Below are 22,558 nucleotides of genomic sequence, written 5' to 3' on the forward strand. Positions count from 1 at the left end.
TAGAAAGCGTTGGAAGATGGAGAGATGTCTCTTAGAGTCGGTACTGGTGAGGTTCTTTCAACTATTGCTTTCGGCAGGCTGAAGTTATTTGTGGACAAAAAATGTTATCTGTTACTGGATAATGTTTTTGTAGTTCTTCATATCAAGAGGAACTTAATCTCAGTTTTGTGTCTCATTGAACAAGGTTATACCGTCTTCTTTTCTGAGAGTAAAGTGTTTATTTTCAAGAATCGTATGGAGATTGGTTTTGGTTCAATGGAAAATAATTTATATGTACTAATGTCATTAGTCATAAAAGCCTTGTTTAATACTAAAATGTTCAAAACAGCGAAAACTGCAAAAAAGACTAAAGATTTCTCCTAAGGAAAATGCCCATCTTTGGCATCTAAGGTTAGATTACTGAAGGAACTCTTAAGCAAGAGCATCCATGAGCGCGTTCGGATCTTTCTTATTTCATTGTGACTGAATTACCATACACACATTCTAACAAATAGATATGCAATTTCACACTAATTATAGGCATACTTTCACCAATAAATAAGAACAGATTAAGTAAACTTACCAATTGAAGACTATCTTGACTTCAAACTCAATCCAGTGAAAGCAACCCTCTATATTCTTTATCGCCCAGCAAACAGTCGGCTACTAGCAGCACAATCGTCTACCCGAATGGCAGCACGCGAAGAAGCAACAACCTCATACAACACCACCACTTAGAGCCCTTGGTATTCTCGGAGTGAGAATGTAAAGAGTGGTCTTTGATGGAATTGGTAGAGGAAGAAGGAAAGGGACAATCGTGTAGAACGACAAGCAAGTGAGAGATAGTTATTGTATAGCGGGTGCTTGTCGCTTAGAGAAAGGTACACGATTTTGTAGGTTTTACTAAGCAATCGTTTAGTAAAAAGTAAGCGATCGTTTTGAGAACGCGTGTGATCGTTTAGTACGCGAGGTGTACGATCATTTAGGCGATAAAGCGCTATCGTATAGGCTCTCAGCTAATTGATCGTTATGTTTTCACACCTTGAGCGATTTTTCGAACTCTTTGCAAAATGAAACCAATTTTAATTTTATTCTTTAGTTACAATAACCGAATTTGATTTTCCCACTAACGCACGATTCAGGAGAAATATCCGGCGATTTATCACATAACCAACCAATTAATTAATAAATGAATATAATCATATTATATCCTTAACCTATAGTTTGATATCATATATCTACTATAGTAATTTCTCCTTTACTTGATATATATCATATTTATATCTAATTTCCTCCAAAATAATGTATCTCATACATTTAGTCGATTATATCATATATAATTAACCAATTCAATTATATCATATATAATCGAACTCCCTCTTGTCAATTTGAACATTTCAAATTGACCCAAAAACTAATTCTCGACATTATCCAAGCTACCTAGGGGACCTTATAGACCTGTGGCTCGAAGCTCCAATGGTACGTGAATAGCTGATTAAACTCTTTAGCCACGAGATCCACCATCAGTTAACTGCCAGACATTCCACTGAAGACCAACAGTTGAACTCTTCTTACCACAGATATACTTTTGTGTCCATCGAATATACCAATCATGAGTACGATGACCATTCACAGATGCTCGTAAGTACAGTTGAGCCAATTTATCGTTTTGCCCCTGTAGTTATATCTCACTCCTTTAGTACCACTGATTCCTCTAATGAACAATACAACATAGTCCAACTATGTGTGAATACCTCTCGGGCCAAGAGAAGGTGTGTGGTGCCACATTGTTCAAGCCCTGGAATCAGCCCTTAACGAGCTATCTAACTACTTGCCCCTGCTTCGGGGTAGGAGTGAATTCCATCTTGTGTAGCTGAGTTCCTAGCTCCCAAATCAGACGAATCCCCAAAATGGTAGGTTTGAGTCGGCAACCTGGCCACTCGCACCCATACAAATCAAAGGATCGCCCTCAATGGCAGGAGTTCCTAACTCACTTAGGATTGAGGTCATGTTACCTATGGTCATCCTAGTGAAGTGAAGTCTCTGTCATGAACGGTGTTATATAACGAGACTTTAACACTTCGTGGTCAGGTCTTATACAAACTCTTTGTATAGGACGCCCCTGCTCGCATGTCCCCTACGCGAATGATCAAGATCAGACCACTGTGACAAGTCACAACACTTGTGACCATTCCACAAAGCGGGTCACATCCGTAGCGTTACCAGGATAAGGTTTCCCTCCTATATTCATTTATTACAGACCATTTTTGTTATCACTTAAGACATGATCCACTTGTATGTCATGACATACATGCTTAAGTTACATACCGATAACCAGGGATTTTATGTTTATTGACTTGTGGTAAAGCAAATAAAACAAAAAACTGAGAAAAAACAAGATGTGAAGTAAAATATCATATATTATACATCACAAACATTGGTACAAACTATTTACAAACTATAGAACACGAGACTTTAGGGCATCAATCTCAACAAACATCAACCTCAATAGGATTGAGAAGTTGGTGAAATGTGGACTTCTAAAAGATTTAGAAGAAAGCTCCTTACCAATATGTGAATCATGCCTTAAAGGCAAGATGACCAAACGACCTTTTACTGGAAAAAGTTATAGAGCCAAGGAAACCTTAGAGCTTATACATTCAGACCTCTGTGATCCGATGAGTGTTAGAGCTCGAGGTAGGTATGAATATTTGATCTCTTTCATAGATGATTATTCAATGGACGGGTATCTATACCTAATGCAACATAAATCTGATGCTCTTGAAAGTTCAAGGAGTATAAGGCCGAAGTTGAAAACTTGTTAGGTATGAAGATAAAAACACTACGATCTGATCGCGGTGGAGAGTATATGAACCTTGAATTCCAGAACTATCTAATAGAACATGGAATCACGTCCAATATCTCGGCCGCAGGTACACCTCAGTAGAATGGTGTATCAGAAAGGAGAAACAGAACCTTATTGGACATTGTTCGGTCTATGATGAATTATGCTCATCTTCCAGACTCGTTTTGGGGATTTGAAGTAGAGGTTGCATGTTATATTTTGAACAACGTTCCCTCAAAGAGTGTTTTTGAAACACCTTTTGAGCTATCCAGAGGCTATAAAGGTAGATTACGCTACTTCAGGATTTGGGGATGTCCGGCCCACGTGCTTGTAGCTAACCCTAAAAAGTTGGAACCCCATTCGAAAGTTTGCCTCTTTGTAGGCTACCCCAAAGAAACGAGGGGTGGATACTTCTATGATCTGAGTGAGAACAAAAATGTTATCTTATTGGAAGAAGACCACATCAGGGATCATAAACCACGAAGCAAGCTTGTTTTAAATGAGATTTCTGGTGAGACTACTGAGAGATCAACAAGAGTTGTTGATGTCAGTTCATCTAGTCAACCATCTCAAGAGTTGAGACTGCCTCGACGTAGTCAGAGGGTTGTGAACCCACCGGAATGCTACATGGGTTTGACTGAAGCCAAAAGCATCATGTCTGATGGAGATGAGGATCCATTGTCTTATAAGCAAGCAATGAAGGATGTTGACAAAGATGAGTGAATTAAAGCCTTGAATCAGGAAATGGAGTCTATGTACTTTAATTGTGGATCAGCCTGATGGAGTAAAACCTATATGGTGTAAGTGGATCTACAAGAGAAAACGAGGTATAGATGGAAAGGTGCAAACCTTTAAGGCTAACTTGTGGCAATGGTTTATACCTAGGTTGAGGAAGCGGACTATGAGGAAACTTTATCACCTTTTGTCATGTTAAAATCTATCAGGATTCTCCTGTCCATAGCCACATTTTGTGATTATGAGATATGGAAAATGGACGTGAAGAGTTTCTTTCTGAATGGTAATCTTGAGAAGACCATGTGCATGGCTCAACCAGAGGGATTCATTGTTTCAGATCAAGAGCAAAAGGCTTGTAAGCTTAATAGGTCCATTTATGGGCTGAAACAAGCATCTAGATCATGAAACATTAGATTTAATAGTGCAAACCAATCATTTGGCTTTGATCAGAATGTTGATGAGTCTTGTGTTTACAAGAAAATCATCAACAACTCAGTAGCTTTCCTGGTACTATATGTGGATGATATTCTACTCATTGGGAATAATGTAGGTTTTCTGTCTGACGTTAAGAAAAGGTTAGCCACCCCATTCCAAATGAAAGATTTGGGAGAGGCACGGTATGTTCTAGGGATCCAGATCATTCGGGATCGTAAGAACATAAGGTTGGCCTTGTCTCAGGCATCATACATTGACAAAATGTTGATCAGGTACTCGATGCAGAACTCTAAGAGAGGTTTATTACCCTTCAGGCATGGAATTATTTTTTTAAAGTTCAATGTCCAAAGACACTTCAAGAAGTTAAGGAAATGAGACGGATTCCCTATGCTTTGGCTGTTGGAAGCCTTATGTATGCAATGTTATATACTAGACCTAATATTTGCTATGCAGTAGGGATTATCAGTCGATATTAGTCCAATCTAGGATTAGATTACTGGATGGTTGTCAAAACAATTCTCAAGTATCTTCGGAGAACGAGAGACTATATGCTCGTATATGGAGATAAGGATTTGATCCTTACAGGATACACAGACTCTGACTTTCAGAAATGACATCGACATCAGGGTCAGTGTTCAATCTGAATGGAGGGGCTGTAGTTTGGTGAAGCATCAAGCAAAGATGCATCACATACTCCACTATGGAAGCCGAATAGGTAGCCGCTTGTGAAGCTGCTAAAGAGGTTGTTTGGCTTAGAAAGTTCCTTACAGATTTGGAAGTTGTTCCAAATATGTCTTTGTCGATCATTCTCTATTTTGATAACAGCGGGGCTGTGACAAATTCAGAGGAACCTCGGAGTCACCGAAAAGGCAAGCATATTGAAAAAAAGTATCATTTGATCAAGGAGATTGTGCATCATGGTGATTTGATAGTCACAAAGATCGCGTCGGAGCACAACGTTGCCGATCCATTTACAAAGTCTCTCATGGCTAAACTGTTCGAGGGTCATCTGGAGAGTCTGGGTCTATGAGATATTCAGCATCTTGTCTAGGTCAAGTGGGAGATGATACTGGGGTATAAAGTATGCCCTAGTTTATTGTATATTGTACTATTTTTATGTATTGTACATTAGTCTCCGGAGGCATTAGGACAAATGGGAGATTGTTGGGATTGGTGTCTTAATTCTCTCGGCCGTCTCATAGTTTGTAAAAATTTTGTACACATTGTTATTAATAAAATAAATGTTATTTTATTTGCATTTACTCATATCTAATAAACTAAGATCCGTGGTTATTTCATGTAACTTAAGCATGTATGTACGACATACAAGTGGATTATGCCTTAAATAATAACCTAAATGGTCTGTAGTATAAGAATAAAGGAGGGATACCTTATCCTGATGACACTACGGATACGGCCCGCTTTGTAGAAATTTACAAGTGTTGTAAAGTGTTACAAATAGTCTGATCCTGACTATTCATGTGGAAACATGCGAGCGAGGGTGTCATATACAAAGAGCTTGTATAAGATCGGACCACGAGATGATTAGTCTCTTTATATAACGTCATTGATAATTGAGACTTACATTTCACTAAAATGACCATGGGTGACATGACCTTAATCCCGAGTGAGTTGAAAATAACTGCCTATGAGAGCAGTCCTTTGATTAGTATGGGTAAGAGTGGTCAAATTGCCAACTCAACAAGCCTACCTTTTTGGGGATTCGCCTGATTGGGGAGTTGGGAACTCAACTGCATAAGAAGGAATTCACTCATTCCCTGAAGCAGGGGTAAGTAGATAAATTACTCCCTTAAGGGCTGATTTTGGGTCTTGAACATAGTGGCCACACCCTCTCTTTGGAAGAGAGTACTCAGTCATAGTAGGACTACAACTTATTGTTCATTCAAAAAATCAGTGGTACTTAAGAAGTTAGATGTAACTACAGGAGAAAAACGGTAAATTGGCCCAGCTATATTTACGAGCGATTTATGAAGGGTTATCGCACTGTTGATTAGTCATATGGACACAGAAATATATCTGTAGTGAGAAGAGTGTCGCTGTCGGTCTTTAGTGGAGTGACCAACAGTTAACGGATGGTGGATCTCGTGACTAAAGATTTTAGTCAGTTATTCACGTACCGTTGGAGATTCAAGCTACAGGTCCATGAGGTTCCCTTGGTAGCTCAATGGGTTCAAGTTGAGAATCAGATTTTGGGTAAGTTTGAAGTGTTCAAATTAACAAGAGGAAATTTAATCATATATGATATAATTGATATGATGTATTAGATACATTATTTGGAGGAATTAATATAAATATGATTTATATTAAGTACCATAAAATAGAAAAAGAACTATGGTTTATATGTTTCATATGATGAAATATTAAAACTATAGGTTATAAATATAATATGATAAGTTGGTTATCATATTTATTTATAATATGTTAATTATATGATAATTAATTCTTTTTCTCCAATAACCTATTTGAGTGGGAGGTTATTGGAAGTTTTATGGTAACCGTGAGATAAAAAGGAAAATTGTTTTCCAAATTTAGAAGTTGATTCATTCGGGAAATTCTCACGAAAAAAAGGCTATCAAGTAAAAAAGAGTTTTTACTAAACGATAGTCGTTGAGAGCATACATGATCGTTAAGAGTTCACTATACGATAGTTACTCGTTGATCGTTGCTAAACGATAGAGTAGCAAAGTCTATACGATAGGCTTCCATTTTCTAAACAACCGAGGACATCGTCTATGCGATAGACAGTCTTCATATCTCCCACTTACTCGATCATATACTTCCTATCTTCCTCAATCCAAGATCATGAAAAGCCCACAACTTCTGGATTCTCACACCGAGAATACCAAGGTAACGATTATGGTGGTATTCTAAATCCATTTGTGGATCGATTTGGACTCGATTGGGTTCGAGGAGCATTCAGTTGTTCATCTTTTTTGTGTTCTGTTCGTTGTGTTCGAGTGCTGCTTTGGACGCATTGAAGACTGATCGAGGGATACTTGAAGAATAGTTCTTAAAAGGTACGCATACTCTATCCCTTGTGTCTTAAAGTAGCATGCTGTAATTTCTGTTTGTGCATAATCTGTTTGTTTTCGATTAGACTATGATTTTTGTGTTCATTCTGAATGGGATTTTGAACGATCTACTTTCGTTGCTCATGGAGATCTTTGTTTTAGATGTCCTTCATTACTGACTATTCCCACTACAAAGCAAATATCTTAGCTAGTACACAACATGGCATGCATTAGGCTACCTACTGCCGATGTATAGGGAATCTGTCTCATCTTAAAGTGTCTTTGTACATTGTTTCTTAGACAAGATAATTCCATGCCTGAAAGGTAAGAAACCTTTCTTGGAATTTTGCATCGCATACCTGAAAAGCATTTTGTCAATGTACGATGCTTGAGACAAGACTATATTTTGTTCTTACGATCCCTAATGATTTGGGTCCCTCGATCAAACTGTGCTTCACCCAAATCTTTCATTTGAAACTGAGTAGGTATTCATTTCTTAATGTCAGTCAGAAAACCTACATCATTCCTAATTAGTAGGATATCATCCACATACAACACTAAGAAATCTACTTAATTGTTGATGATCTTCTTGTAAACACAAGGTTCATCAACATTCTGATCAAATCCAGTAGATTTAATCGGAGTGTCAAATCTTATATTCCAAGATCGAGATGCTTGTTTCATCCCATAAATGGATCGATTAAGCTTGCAAACATTTTGCTATTGTCCTTGTTTAATGAATCCTTCTAGTTGATTCATGTAAATGGTCTCATCAAGATTACCATTCAGAAAGGTTGTCTTGACGTCCATCTACCATATTTCATAGTCATAATATGTGGCGATGGACAAGAGAATCTAGATAGATTTAAGCATGGCAACAAATGAGAAAGTTTCTTCATAGTCCACTCATTCAACTTGGGTATAACCCTTTGCCACTAATCTAGCGTTAAAGGTTTTCACCTTATCATCTCACCTCTCGTTCTCTTGTAGATCCATTTGTAACCTATGGATTTTATCCCTTCAGGATGATCTACAACTGACTAGACGGAATTGAAGTACATAGACTCCAAATCCTAATTCATGGCTTTAATCCATTCATCTTTGTCCATATCAACCATTGCTTGCACATAGGTCAATGGATCCTCGACGTCATCATTTGATATGATGTTTTGAGTTTCTATTAAACCTAAATAATAAGTAGGTTGGGTTATAACCCTCCCACTACGTCGAGGCTGAAGAACTGTGAGGTCCGAAGCAGAAGTAAAGATCGTGTCCCAATTTCAAATCTTACAGAGAATTAAAATTACATAGACCTAGTTTATTAATTCTAGATAAAAAAAACAAATAATTTTACAGCATGTTTTTAAAACATTAAAGAAGAGGAATTAGGTTTGGATTACACTAACCTTTGAAGTCTAGAGATCTTCACGAAATTCCTCTCCAACCGGTCATGAACTCTTCAATCGTAATCTATCACAGAAAATAGCAACTCCACCAAAATGGCCACCACCACAACGAAACCTTGATATTCTCCTTTGGTTGAGAATCCACAAGAGTTTTGTGGGCTCTGTGTTAATCTTTGGGAGAGGGAAAGAGTAATCTTTTGAGAGGAAAAATTTTTATTGTATAAACTTGGGAGCCAAGAGAGAGTAAGGAAAACATACAAACTCTGTGTTTTTGGGAGAAGAAGAAGAAGAAATATCTTCCAACTCCAACCCCACGTCAAAAATCATTGGAGAGGTTTTGTTGAGGGAGTTACATAACTCCCTCCCTATTTTAATAAAAATATATTTATATAAATATATTAATATATAATTAATATATACATCACTAATCTTATGTTACATCAAAATCTAACATAACCTATAGATTATATAATATCACATATAAAATAATCTATAGTTTCTTATCTCTCAATAATTACATTATTTAATATAAATCAAATTTATATTAAAAAATTAATTATATGAATCCAATTCATATAATTAATATTTGAATCATATTTAAATAATTATTTCCTCTCAAATAAACTTTATATTATAATGTATCAAATACATTATATAATTATATCATATATAATTAATTCCCTCAATTAATTTGAATAATTCAAATTAACCTAAAATTAATTTGATTCTCAATTATCTTAGTTGAGCTACCAAGGGGACCTTATGGAAATATAGATTGAAGTTCTAATGGTACTTGATCAATTAATTAAACCCCTTTAATTAAATCGATCAACTTCCATTAACTGTCGGACACTCCACTAAAGACCGACGGCTGAACTCTTCGCACTACAGATATTTTTCTGTGTTCATTGGATATAACCAGTCAACAGTGCAATGATCCTTCACAAATTGCTCGTAAGTACAATTGACCAAAATTTTTGTTTTTCCCCTGTAGTTACATCTAACTCCTTAAGTACCACTAATCCTTCTAATGAACAATAAGTCATAGTCCAACTATGAACAAACCTTTCTCAGGCCAAGAGAGGGTGTGGTGCCACTTTATTCAAGCCCTAGAATCAGCCCTTAAAAGAGCAATTTATCTACTTACTCCGACATTAGAAAATGAGTGAATTCCATCTTGTGTACCTATGTTCCCAGCTCCCCAATCAGACAAATCCCCAAAATGGTAGGCTTATTGAGTCAGTGATCTGGCTTCTCTTACCCATACAAATCAAAGGAGCACCTTCATAGGCAGGAGTTCACAACTCACTCCAGATTTAGGTCATGTCACCTATGGTCATCCTAGTAAAATGTAAGTCTCTATTATTAACAACGTTATACAATGAGACTATTCATTTCGTGGTTTGGTCTTATACAATCCCTTCTGTATAAAACACCCCGACTCATAGGTGTTTACATGAATGATCAGGATCAGATCATTTGTAGAACTTTACATTAATTGTAACATCTACAAAACGGGTCATATTCTTAGTGTCAACAGGATAAAGTACCTAGCCTTATCTATCTACTACAGACCATTTAGGTTATCACTTAAACACATACATGTTTAAGTCACAGAAGATAACCTTAGATGTTATTTTATTGGTTTTGTGGGTTAATGCTACTAAATGTCGATTAAAATATCTCATATTTTATTAAATAAATAAACTGTTTGTACATTACAATTACAAACTACAGGACCCATGAGATTTAGGGCATCAACCTCAACAATCTCCCACTTTTCTTAAAGCTAGTGGGGTGTACATAATAAAAGTCACACTAATACCAAAGTACACAAAACAATAAACTAGGGCATAAAACGCACCCAGTACAAAATCTCTCACTTGCCCTAGACTAGATGTGGCATGTTCCTTTGACCCATACTCTACAGGTGACCCTCAAACACTTTAGTCGTGAGGGTCTTTATAAATGGATCAGCAACATTGTACATCGAAGCTATTTATGTGACGATCACGTCCCCTCGATGCACAATCTCTCGAATGAGATGATACTTCCGCTTTATGTGCTTCCCACGTTTGTGACTTCTAAGCTATCGAAAATTAGTTGCAACACCATTATTATCACAATAAAGGGTGATGGGCTTAGACATGTCTGGAACTACTTCCAGATCAGTCAGAAACTTCTTGAGCCACACAACTTCACATGCTGCTACATACTCAGCCTCCATAGCGAAGTCAACAATGCACCCTTGGTTGGTGCTCCTCCAGACTACTGCCCCATCATTAAGAGTGAACACTGATCCTAAGGTGGATTTCCTAGAATCCTTATCAGTCTAAAAATCAGAGTTCGTGTTGAAAGAACCCCTATGAGGAGAACTTTGAGCAGAAGCGGGATTGTCCCAAATCCCAATTCTTTTTAGAAAAACAATTTTATAGAGACGAAGTACAGATCATGCATTTATTAAAAAATACAACATGCTACAAAATGATAAAAAGAAAAGAAATTTTAGGGTTTTTAGAAAACCTTACCTTTGATGGCTTTCTTCACAAAGAACCTTTCCAATTCACTCAACCACGAATACAACCTTGGTATCCTTTGGGATGAGGGATCCAGTGGTGTGCTCTAGCTAATTTTAGGATTGAGGGAATTGAGAGAATTTTTTAGAGGAAGAAAGATCTGGGAGAATTACAAAGGGTTCACCGTGTGTTACACCTATTTCCCTTTCTTACAGGAGGAAGAAGGAAGAACCTTTGTAACACGTATCTGGTGGAGAGAAAAAAGGGGGAGGGAGTTACAACTCCTTCCCTATAATTAATTTTAAAATTAAAATTAATTAATTTTAATAAATAAATTGAATAATAATTTATTTATTTATTTAATATATATTCATATGATAATTACTTTATCATATGATATATATTAAACTATATGTTATATCAAATATAACATATGACCTATAGTTTCAATATTGTATCATATACAATACAACCTAGAGTTTCTTTTATCTCACTAATGGTATTTAATATAAATCATATTTATATTAAATTTTAATTATATGAAACTAATTCACACAATTAATATTTGAATCTAATTCACATAATTAATATTTGAAACATATTCAAATATTTAATTCCTCTAAAAAATACTTTATATTATAATGTATCAAATATATTATAGTAATTATATCATATATAATTAACTTAATTATATCACATACAATTAATTCCCTCAATTAATTTGAACAATTTAAATTAATCCAAAACTAATCCTCATTAAATCTTGTTGAGCTACCGAGGGGGCCTCATGCACATGTAGCTTGAAGCTTCAACGGTACGTGAATAATTAATCAAACTCTTTAATTAAATCATTCACCATCCGTTAACTGTCAGGCACTCTACTGAAGACCGATAGCTGCACTCTTCGCACTGCAGATATATTTCTGTGTCCATTGGATATAACCAGTCAATAGTACAACGATCCTTTACAAATTGCTCGTAAGTACAACATGGCGAAAATTACCATATTGTCCCTGTAGTTACATCTAACTTCTTAAGTATCACTGATTCCTCTAATGAACAATAAATCATAGTCCCACTATGACTAATCCCTCCCGGGCCAGGAGAGAGTATGGCACCACATTGTTCAAGCCCTGGAATCAGCCCTTAAAGGAGTAATTTATATACTTACCCCAACATTGGGGAAGGAGTGAATTCCATCTTGTGTAATTGTGTTCCCAACTCCCCAATCAGACGAATCCCCAAAATGGTAGGCGGCCACTCTCACCCATGCAAATCAAAGGACCGCCTTCATAGGCCGGAGTTCACAACTCACTCAGGATTCAGGTCGTGTTACCTATGGTCATACTGATGAATGTAAGTCTCTATTAAGAACAGTGTTATATAATGAGACTACTCATTTCGTGTTCCGATCTTATACAAACTTCTTTGTATAGAATATCCCCGCTCATATGTCTCCACATGAATGATCGGGACCAGATCAGTTGTAGCACTTTACAACATTTGTAACATCTACAAAATAGGTCATACTCATAATGTCACTAGGATAAGGTATCCAGCCTTACCCATCTACTATAGACCATTTAGGTTATCACTTAAAATATGATCCATCTGTATGTCTCTATATACATGTTTAAACTACGAGGTAACTTTGGCACTTAGTTTGTTGGTTTGTGATTAATGCAACAAAATTCAGAATAAAATATCATACATTTTATTAAATAAATAATGAGTTTATACAATACATTTACAAACTATAGGACCTTATGAGATTTAGGGCATCAACCCCAACAATCTCCCACTTGACCTAAAGCTAGTACGGTGTACAAATACAAAGTACACAAATAATAAACTAGGACATAACACGCGCCCAGTACAAATCTCCCACTTGCTCTAGTCTAGACGTGGCCTGCCTAATAGACCCATACTCTACAGGTGACCCTCAAACACCTTAGCCATGAGGGCCTTTGTAAATGGATCAACAACATTGTGCATCAAAGAAATCTGCATGATGATCACGTCCCCTCAATGCACAATCTCTCGGATGAGATGATACTTTTTCTCTTTATGCTTCCCACACTTGTATCTCTTAGGCTCTCGAGAATTAGCCACAGCACCACTATTATCACAATAAAGTGTGATGAGCTTTGACATATCTGAAACGACTTCTAGATCAATCAAGAATTTCTTGAGCCAAACAACTTCCTTAGCAGCTTCACAAGTCGCTACATACTCAGCCTCCATGATGGAGTCAGTGATGTACCATTGCTTCGTGCTTCTCCAAACTATTGCTCTTCTGTTAAGAGTGAATACTGATCTTGATGTGGATTTCCTAGAATCCTTATTAATCTGAAAACCAGAGTCTGTGTATCTAGTAAGGATCAGATCCTTAGAACCATACACGAGCATGTAATCCTTCATTCTCCATAGATACTTAAGGATGTTTTTAGCAACGATTCAGTGATTTAATCCTGGATTAGATTAATATCTACTAACTATCCCCACTGCATAGCAGATGTCAAGTCTCGTACATAACATCGCATACATCAGACTGCCAACAATCGATCCATAGGGGATTCCTCTCATCTCCTCAACTTCTTGAGGTGTCTTAGGACACTGTTCCTTAGACAATATCACTCCATGTCTGAAAGGCAGTAAGCCTCTCTTGGAGTTCTGCATCAAATACTTGACAAGCATTTTGTCAATGTACGATGCTTGAGACAAAGCTAGCATTTTGTTATTTCTATGTCGAAAGATCTAGATTCCCAGAACAAACTGAGCCTCTCCCAAATCTTTCATCTGTAACACTAAGAAAGCTAATAAATCGTTGATGAACCTCTTGTAAACACAAGGCTCATCAAAATTTTGATCAAAGCTATAAGATTTAATCGCAGTATCAAACCTTATGTTCCAAGATCGAGAAGCTTGCTTCAGTCCATAAATGGATCAATTAAGCCTACAAACCCTTTGCTCTTGACCTTGGATTATGAATCCTTTGGGCTGCTCCATATAAATAGTTTCCTCAAGATTGACATTCAGAAAGGCAGTCTTGAAGTCCATTCGCCAAATCTCATAGTCATAATATGAGGCAATGGACAGAAGTATCCTAATAGTCAACTTCCTCAACCTGGGTGTAACCCTTTGCCACTAATCTAGCCTTGAAGGTTTGCATCTTCCCATCAACACCTTGTTTTCTCTTATAGATCCATTACAACTGATAGGTTCAATCCCATCTGGTTGATCTACAAGAACCCAAACATAATTGAAGTATGTCGTGTAGTAAACATCCATGCATCAACTATCATATACTGCATGATCGTGTGTAGCTAATGACTATGTGATGAGCATGATAGTCTATACGATCGTTTAGCATGCAAGGATGCGTCGAGTATCGAATACCTTGCGATCGTCCGCCAAGCGAGCACCTACGCGATCATGCAGCCAATGCAAAACGATCGTGTAGCAAACTCTACACGATAGCATAACAAAAACTAAATGATCGTTTAGATCTAAATACACGATGCAGCAACCTCCGTTTCGTTTTCTTTATCGAAACGCACTGCAACCTTTCTTCTTTGAAGCTTCACGAGCAACTCAAAACTTAACAAATACAGACTCGATTACAATTTAATATTGTTTGTTGCTATCGTGATTCGCTCTAGGAGTGTATTGTATAAACTAAATTGGAAGAATAATTTCTAAATGTAAGTTATGCATTTATGCTTTGATACGTTTAAGTAAATGTAACGCGTTAGGGCGTCAGGTATATGCAACAGAACGCACACAACTCCTTCCAATGACGTTCAAGTTTTCCTAAACCATACCCAAGTATAAATCTAATTTAGGTTCCTAGTAAGTCCAGGGTCGAACTTAGGGATTCAGTTAACCAAACGCAGACCTTGTGTTGTATCTACTATAGGGGTTTTCCTAAATAAATGTGAGAAATGTGTTAGTTACACTAATTTGTTGTACCTGTGCAAGAGATGCAAAAGAGTTGAGTAGTTAGTGATGGATCATGTGAGAATGAAGTTTAATGTAAGTGGACGCGTCGGTCTAAGATGAATGTACACAAACCAGGATGTGATGTGGATGAGATGGAGTGATTTGATTATCTTTTGTTCATGTGTTAGACTTCATTCAACATCTCTATAATGCATGCGTCTAACACAGAATGCAATAGACACCAGCAAGTCTATCTCTAGCTGTACTAGGCATCCTACTTGATGCAGCTTAGTTATTCTTTCGAACAATCTAAGTTAAAGATGCTTTTTACCAATTTGTCAAGTTGGCTTGAGCGTTGGAATGAAGTTTGGCATAAAGTATTAATGCGTTCAACATAAACAAGAAATAAACAATGGCAAGTATGATGGATCAAATATATGAATTTTATAAAGAAACAGAGAGTCTTTACAAAAGAAATATTTATTCAAATGAAATGAAAGCGATAAATGAGATAAAGAAAACTGAGTCAAGCCAAAGAATACAATCTCTTGTATTTCTTTGGCTCAATCTTGTTGTGTACAATCACTTGTATAGGAATTGGATGAAGTGTCTTTCTTAAGAGTGCCTTCCTCCGCTCCCTAACCAGTGGTAGTGGTGGTTCTCAACCCTTCTGATCGTCTGGCACCACAGCACAGCTTCTAAAGAACTAAAAACTATGACTACAATATACAGAGAGTAAGGATCTTGATAATTTCTGAAATTCTTGACTCTGGAGAGACTTCATCTATTTATAGGCGTTGGTCACATCCATTTAGTGAATAGGCAGCATTAAAGTCCATGCCCTGGTTAGCCGCCTGACTCTCGGAAACTTTTTAGACTCCGCTTGCTGCAGGTGCTCATACTTGCAAATGGTGATGTGACACAATCAGCCTGAAGCAATGAATCTTCCCTGCGTTGAACTTCCTCCGACGCATGGCCCATGCATTAGAGCTTTTCCTGCGGCACTTGTCTAATGCATTAGCGTTTATCCTTGCGTTGAAATCCTGCAATACAATGCGTTAGTGCCACGATATTTAGTAATAAAACTTCTTTTGCATGAGTTTGCTAATGTTTGAATAAATCCATGCGTTTCTTCTAAAAATGAGGAGAATTTATCAATAAAAACCTTAGTTATTCCAACTTAAGAGCAAACATAACTTTTATTTCTACAAGTTATCACCACCCTCAGATTTGAACAATGTTTGTCCTCAAGCATTCCAAAATAATTCTTTGTTATCTTCTTTGTCTTAAGTGTGCAGAGTTCGCCTCCCATCATATTCAGTCATAAGCTTGAGATAAGAGTTTGAAAAATATAACTCAGATTGACTCTTTTCTACAAGGACTAATGTTTAAATTCAGGTGCAGCAAGCCTTTTATCATAACTCCTTTCATTTCTCAAAACATTCCCATTTTTTTTTAAACCAGCAAAGTGTTAGATGCTCTTTTTTTTAAAATAAATGTCGGATAAAAAGAAAAAATTATGAACTCACTTACCCATGCGTTGTTCCAGGTATCCCACTTTCGTTTTGGCTTGCCCCCACGGGTGTCATGCGAGCATCCAACTACGGGTGAGAACCTTTCACAACTAAACTCATATCTAATATTCATGCACTTCAAGATATAATTTCTTCAGACTAGATAAAAGAGTTATATGGGACGCGTTAGTCTAGGAGACTTAACTTCGTTTTGGCTTGCCCCCATGGGTGTCATGCGAGCATCCAACTGCGGCTAAGTGCCTGTTCCAACTATACTCATGCCATTTTAAGGTTTTCCTTTTGAAGTAATGACAGAGAAGTTGCATTTAACATTTTTCTTATTTTGTTCCCTTTTCTTTATGATGTACCCGTTTGATGCGTCCTAACTCGGATTTCCTTCATCCCTAAATTTGGAGATGAGCTATACTCATCCCGAATTTAGAGACGAGCTAAATCCTCATTGCTAAAAGAGAAACAAAATTTCAAAAAGGCTTTGAGAGTCTGAAAGGAGTTTAAGACTTAAAGCTTGCACGTGTTAGAAGGTAAACATAACCTTTTTAGAAAAGTTCATGCCTTGTTGATTTCCCTAACACCTACTTTATACTTATAGATTTCATATAGTTGATATCATTGAGGTCAGGAAAAGCACAAGACTTATAAAATATTTAAAGAACAAAAATCAAGTATGCCAAGGTCAAACACAAGGAACAAAATGATAGGAATTTCTCATTCATTTTCATAAATTCACATGAAGTAAACAAACAAGTCAAGCAGATACAAAAGAACAATTAAATCAAAATACAAAAATACCCGAACACCCCAAAACTCTATTATGCTGGCGTGTCATCTCTGCATTCTTCCCCAGGGTCTTCATCCATAAAACGCAAGGGGTTTCTAAGATGGGCAGGTAGTGGAGGTAGAGCAAACATTCCAATCAAGACCTAATTGATGTATTATGTTGTGTAAACAAATTGGTCTTGCATCTGTCTTGTTTGCTGTCTTAGATAATCTCTTAGAACCTGATTCTGTTGCTGAAGACCTTCGATAGATACGGCCAGCGGTCTGAGCTGATCACTAATAAAAGTTTTAAACTCTTCTAAGTCTGCATTGTGTTGAGGTGGTATTGGTTCTTCATTTCTTCCAACTGGGTCTTCAAAATTTGTTGCGTTGCTTGACCCTAGCCCAGTTAGTTCAAAGATTATTGGAGGAGGCATAATGTTGGGAATTGGACTTGGTTGGGGCGAAGAAAGGGAATAAGGGATGTCCTGATCTATATGAGTTGGTTCTTGGTGCGTTTGATCAGGACTCCCTTCTGGCGGGGCCAATGGTGAGTCATGGAAAGTAAGATTGAGGGTTGGTTGCACTTCTTCAGCCGGAAGTTCAAGCTCAGCTTCATCGCTGTGTTCAACAATTTGGACACGTCTTCTTTTGAGGGCGGGTTTGGATGATCGAGGTTTGGTTGCCACTTCCTTGGCAGGTAAGGCAGGTTGATGCAGTGAACCGCGAAGTAGACACCTCACAAACTTTATGTCTATCAAGCCATCGATATCTTCATGATCATCCTCTAAAGGGATGCCCCCACGTTCGCATAGTGCACAGATAAGCCATGGAAAGTAGAGTTGCCCTTGTGGCTTAGTCTTGATGGCCTTGATCTGATCCCTTATAATTCTTCCAACGTCCAAAGGGATGCACTGCATGACGCAATAGGTAGCCAGGACGCGTTCCTTTGATAATGTCTCATCATGCGTTGTAGGCATGATGCTCCGTTTGATCAAGTAATACCACAAATTCGCGTGTGGAGTTAAATTCCTGGAAGCTAACATTTTTGCCCCGTTTCTCGATGTTTGCCATTTGCTTCAGGTTTGGCTACCATCCTTAACGCATCTTCTAATTTGCTTGGCGTTGGCTGCTCTAAGATGCGATTTCCTTCCGCGTCCGGATTACTATCAATGTTGAATACTTCGTTTATCTTGTCAGCTGAGAAACGCACTAACACCTCATCAACAAAAGCTATGTTCTTCTCCATATCAAACTCACTGTTGTAGAACATGCAGACGAGATTGAGCCAAATACAGGTGTACCCAACGCAGAACTGATTCCACCCCAATGCGTTTATTGTTTCTGTTATGTATATTGGCAGTGGGTGGTGCTCGGGAAAGAAGCCCTTTTCTATGAGTATGTCACTAAATTGACGCTTTCTTCCCGAGGTCTTCTTAGGTAACTCGTTGGTTACCTTGCATTTTCCTGCCGCGTGCTCTTTGGCTTCCCTTGCCAGCTCTCTCAGTTCATTCTGCAATTCCCTTTGGAGAGCCGTCTTCCTTCGCCCTTGCCTTGTAGGCTAATATTCTTCCAAGTCCTGCTCTAGTGCGTTAGGCCTTGAGCTACTTCCATGCGTTGCATCCTCAGGTCCGGATGCAGATTGTTCATCTTCTTCCTCCAATATTAACCTTCTTTTCCTTGTTATTCTTTTTTATTTCAAGGGCCTTTCATTCGTGTCGGATGGGTGTGATTGAGACGCATCAGGGCCAATTCTCCCTTCTTCTCTATCTTCTTCTTCCCCTTCTTCTCTTAATTCTTCTTTTAGTTCCTCTTCAAGCATCATAGCATACCGCTTCGTTTCGTCTAATTCAAGTGATTCGTTAGGTGGGTCTGAACGCATCACCTGTTCTTCCTCTTGGCTTTCATTGATAGACGCCAAGATCACACCAAAAACCTCTTGCTCGTTCAGTCGAGCCAATTCTACCAACTCTTCAAGATTGCGCTCTCACGCAGGACTGTCAGAGGGTCGTATAGGTGGAGTAAATGGAGGGGTGCCCACTGGGGTATGAGGCATCCCTGGGGAGGATATGATGATGGGCGAATGAGGTGGTTGGCTCGACGCATCTGATTCCACTAGATAAATGGTGGCTAAGAGCTGGATCGAAAGTGGAGGTGGTAGATGCATGGATGGTGACGGTGCATTGTGGATGTAGGCTGGGAGTGGATCATGCATTGCACCCACCATAGTGATGTTAGGAATGACTGGTGGTGGGGCAGGCTTGGTGTAGGGTTTGGAGGCAGCCGTAGATGATGGATGCATCCTTGGTTTTGCAGGTGTTTTGGCCCTTGGCTTGGGGGTAGTTTTGGGTTTTGGTTGAGGGGTCTTAGGTTTAGGTTGAGGGGTCTTGGCCGGAAGGGTAACGATGGATTTGGAGGCTTTGAAAGTGAGTTTCATGGGTACTATGGAAGGTTTCGAAACAGACGACCGCTGGGAAGAGGTGGCTCCACCGTGTGTGGGTTTAGTTAGAGCAAGGGTTTTGGTGGTTTTTCTAGGGCTCGGGGGAGGTGAAATTGAAACAGAGGACGAGGAATAGGAGCTTACCAGTGAGTCATTCCCGAAGCTCACGGTCTGGTTTTGGCTATCTGAGGCGGACGACATTGTGGCCAGAGAAGCTCGAGCGAATCGGAAGCGAGGGAGACGGAGAGGTTAGGTTTTTTTTCCTTTTTTTTTGTTTCAGAGAACTCGATAGTGAAAATAAAGAAGAAGAAGGCTTCGAATCGTTGGGTCCTTTTATAGGCTGAGAGAGAATTAGTGGCTGATGTCAGACGGCGCCTGACGTCGTAATAAATGTAAAGCTGAAGAGACGTCTCGGGTTTCTAAATACTCGAGTGTTTTTGTGTTCTCGAGACGCATCCCTTCAACTGGGCCATGCGTTAGACTTGCGTCTAATGCGTCCATTATTCCCAACTCAATTATACACAACTTTTAAATAAAAACAAAAAAGTTTCCAACTTTTATAAAAGCAAAAACAAAGAATAATCAATCTTAAAATAACCAAAAAAATAAATCAACAAACTCAAACGCATCGCAAAATACATAATGCAAAAAGGCAAGGATAGAGGAATCGTCCCTGGAATATATGGCGATGCGAACGCAGGGATACTTCGATGTGGGCCTCAACTGGCTTCGTGTAGTGCGAGAGATGACTTTTGGCATTCCAGTCCATCTTCATAGTAAGGCTTCACTCTTTGGCCGTTTACTTTGAATGCATTGGTGCCATCTTCTCGTGTTATTTCCACAGCTCCATATGGAAAGATTGTCTTAATGATAAAGGGTCCTGACCACCTGGATTTTAGTTTTCCTGGAAACAAACGCAGACGTGAATTGAACAATAGAACTTTTTAGCCAACAACAAGTTCTTTCTTACTGATGCGTTAGTCATGCCAATGCTTTGTCTTTTCTTTGTACAGTTTGTTGTTCTCGTACGCGTTCAATCGCCATTCCCCAAGCTCATTGAACTGAAGTTTGCGTTGAGCACCCGCGGCGTCCAAGTTCATGTTTAGCTTCTTAACTGCCCAAAATGCCTTGTGCTCAACCTCTAAAGGTAAGTGACAAGCTTTTCCAAAAACAAGAGAGTATGGAGACACACCTATAGGAGTTTTGTATGCAGTCCTGTAGGCCCAGAGTGCTTCATCCAGCCTCTGTGCCCAATCCTTCCACGTCGCATTGACGACTTTCTCCAGGATAGACTTGATTTCTCGATTTGATACTTCCGCTTGACCATTTGTTTGTGATTGGTAGGCAGTGGCGATCTTGTGCCTGACATTATATTTTACAAGTAATTTGGAAATGATGTGATTAATGAAGTGCGTACCTTCGTCGCTTATGAGGGCTCTTGGCGTCCATAGTGTGTAAAGATGTTTCTGGTAAGAAACTTAGATACAATGGACGCATCATGCCTAGCATAGGCTACTGCTTCTACCCACTTAGATACATAATTTACTGCAAGTAGGATGTACTGTTGGCCACAGGACAGGGGAAAAGGTCCCATAAAATCTATGCCCCAAACGTCAAACAGCTCAACTTCGAGAATATTGTTCAAGGGCATTGCATCCCTTGAAGAAATATTCCCGGTGTGTTGACAGGGTTCACATTTTCGAACAAACTCCCTCGCGTCTTTAAAGACGGTGGCCCAAAAGTATCCGCTTTGAAGGACCTTCGCTGCAGTTCTTTGCCCACCGAAATGCCCTCCGTAAAGAGAGTCATGACACTCAGCTAAGATGCATTGTGTCTCCTCCTCCAGAACGCATCGACGCATTATGGAGTCAGGGCCTTGTTTATATAGAAATGGTTCATCCCAAAAATAAAACTTGTTGTCATGAACTAACCGCTTCTTTTGCTGAGAGTTGAAGTTCCTAGGGAATTGCTTGGTGGTTAAATAATTGACTATGTCCGCATACTATGGTTCTCTGCCTTCAACTCTAAACAGGCTTTCATCAAGAAATGAGTCCTTGATTTCACCTTCTTATGCTTGCATTTCTTGATTCTCTAGCCTAGACAGGTGGTCAGCCACCTGATTTTCTGTTCCCTTTCTGTCCTGGATTTCAATATCAAACTCCTGTAGCAGCAGCACCCATCTTATCAACCTTGGCTTCGCCTCTGTTTTGCTCATCAGGAATTTTATGGCTGAGTGGTCGGTGTATATGGTGGCTGACACACCAACTAAGTAAGATCGAAACTTTTCAATGCCAAACACTACAGCCAACATTTCTTTTTCAGTAGTGGTGTAGTGTTTCTGAGAGTCATTTAATTTTTTGGACGCGTAGGAGATGGGATGTATCAAATTACCCTTTTTCTGCCCTAACATTGTTCCTACTGCCACATCACTCGCATCGCACATGAGAATAAAGTGATGCGTCTAGTCCGGTGCTATCAGTACTGGAGCTGTCGTCAACGCATACTTCAAGGTTTCAAATGGGTCAGTGCAGTCTTCATTAAAGTCATAGGGTCGGTTCACCTCTAGTAATGCGCTCAGAGGTCGCACAATCTAAGAGAATCCTCTAATGAACCGTCTATAGAAGCTGGCATGCCCTAGAAAACTTCGTAAAGTTTTAACATTTGATGGTGGTGGAAGTTTTGCTATGACATCTATTTTGGCTTCATCTACTTCCAAGCCAGCCTTAGATACTTTGTGACCTAAGAAAATTCCTTCAGTCACCATGAAGTGACATTTCTCCCAATTCAGCACCAAGTTTATTTCCTCGCATCGAGCGAGGATGGTATCCAAATTATCTAGGCATGACTGGAATGAGTCTCCAAAGACTGAAAAATCGTCCATGAAGACTTCAATGGTATTTTCTAGGAAGTCAGAGAAGATAGCCATCAGACATCTTT

This window comes from Benincasa hispida, chromosome 7, assembly GCF_027475165.1.
Source record: "Benincasa hispida cultivar pf3 chromosome 7, pf3_genome.v1.1, whole genome shotgun sequence".
Lineage (NCBI taxonomy): Eukaryota > Viridiplantae > Streptophyta > Magnoliopsida > Cucurbitales > Cucurbitaceae > Benincasa > Benincasa hispida.